The sequence below is a fragment of the Corvus hawaiiensis genome, chromosome 3 (assembly GCF_020740725.1).
Source record: "Corvus hawaiiensis isolate bCorHaw1 chromosome 3, bCorHaw1.pri.cur, whole genome shotgun sequence".
Classification (NCBI taxonomy): domain Eukaryota; kingdom Metazoa; phylum Chordata; class Aves; order Passeriformes; family Corvidae; genus Corvus; species Corvus hawaiiensis.
Genome location: NC_063215.1, coordinates 47,224,236 through 47,226,186, shown reverse-complemented (window position 1 = coordinate 47,226,186; position 1,951 = coordinate 47,224,236).

Genomic DNA, 1,951 nt, shown 5'->3' with positions numbered 1-1,951 from the left:
CCTCAGGTTAGGGTGAGAAAAGAAGCTTCTCTCAGGATGCTTTGTTCTGTTATGGTAATGTACCCCAGTTCTGCTTCCCTGGTTGGCTGTTGGCCTCCCCACCCCTTGCTACCTAATATGTCCCATGCCCTAGAAAGTTCTCTACTCCCTGTTCCCCCCATTGGCTCTTGCCCCTCGCCACTCCCCCAGAGTTTTCCTATTGGCTCCCATTCCCCAGTCCCGCCTTTGTACCGGCCCCGTGCCCTCGGATCATTGGTCTCTGATGCTCGCCCGCTCCCATACTTAAACCTGGACTCTCCATTGTTCTCTTTGTCCCTGGACTCCTTCGCGGCGCAACTGCAATAAACCTTTGGCTGTGGAACTCTGCACAGAGACCTTTCCTGTCTCTTTGCCATCGACTCATATTACTGGAGCTATCCGTGCATGCGTGTGTGTGTGCACGTGTGTGTGAGTGTGCGCTGGTCCTGCCGAGCGGCTTCGCTTAGGAGACGCTTTTGGAAGGTGGTGGCATCATGCTCTGGCACTGCAAAGCCACAGCGCCCAGCTAGCGACAGTCATCTTCATCCCTTCACCTTCACTCTCAGATCAATGAAAAGCAGCACACGCTACTGAAAGATAAATTTTACTAAGAGATAAAGCAGGACAGAGAGTGGATCAAGGAGGAAGACTTTCTTTTCAGATAGCTTAGTATCAGAAAAGTCAGTCTTCATAATTTGACAATTACTCTGAAAGGAGAAAAAACCACTATCAATGCTATCGATACACCAGAAGTGGTGTTCATTTTCAAAAGATTCTGTTTCTTGACTAGGAGTGCCACAAAGAGAGCTACAGATGTACATCTCTGGGTGTGTAATTACTGAAGTTAATCTTCCAGTATAAATAAACACTTGGTATAGGGAATAGCCATGGAAATTTTTTTAATGGTTCTTGTAAGAATCCAGCAAGCAAATGCAAGGTCCTGGTTTTCTGCTGGTTTTGCTATTTCAGTGCTATCAGTCCATGAGAAATCCTTAAAGAAGCGATTCTTTCGTTTTCCTGGTTGTGTAGCTATCTAAATTAGAGCTATTTTTGACAATAAATGATAAATCAAGTAGAGTGAATCTGAAAAGTTTAGAGCTGCAGAGTTAAAAATCAGCCATGGGGTTTCCATGGGGTTTCTTCCTCCTCACTCTTCTAGAAGTACAGCTGGTCTTTTTTAGAAATCTGTAATAGTCTCCCTTAACTCAGATCTTACTGTTTAAGAAAAAAGAAGTCTGGAACATCAAATAATTTGTGGATTTTTATTTACAACTGAGAAAAGTTTAGAATTGTAGTAAGTTAAGTAAGTTCTGTGGAAAAAGCAATCCAATACATTAATAAAAAGGCATTCAGAAAAAATTAACATTTTTCTTTTCTCCCTGTGCCTAGAAGATGTGCTTGCTCATTATATTACTTAACTCCATCAGTAAATGTCTCTTCTCTGTTATTATTCCCTCCAGGGTGACTTTGATGTCTATGACCCTGAAAAAGTGCAAAACTGTGACATTAACAATACGTGACAACCAATTCCACATATTCAGTTAGGTCTTTGTAGAACATTCATCACCTAACTACCTAGAAGGATAAAAAAGTTCCCAGAAATGCAGTCGGCAGTTGGTCTTGCACAAGCACAGCAACAATTCAAGTCATGGGCTCGGCCTGCCTTGAAAAGAGCAAACCCAACTATTACAGGTGTTTTGGACATGTGGATATCTTAAGTTTTTCTTTCTTAATATACTGGCTGGTCACAAGCAGCAGCTGTTCCCAATCTCCTTTAGGTCCTCTAAATTCACGTCATATATTATGTATAGCCCTCATTGGTCCTGTGTGTGAATTTATTCATCCTCACTAGTGTGAGGGTTGCCATGGTTTTCCACCTCTGCAGACTCTATGAACTGAGTACTGTGGACCTGTGCCATGAGAAAGAGACACC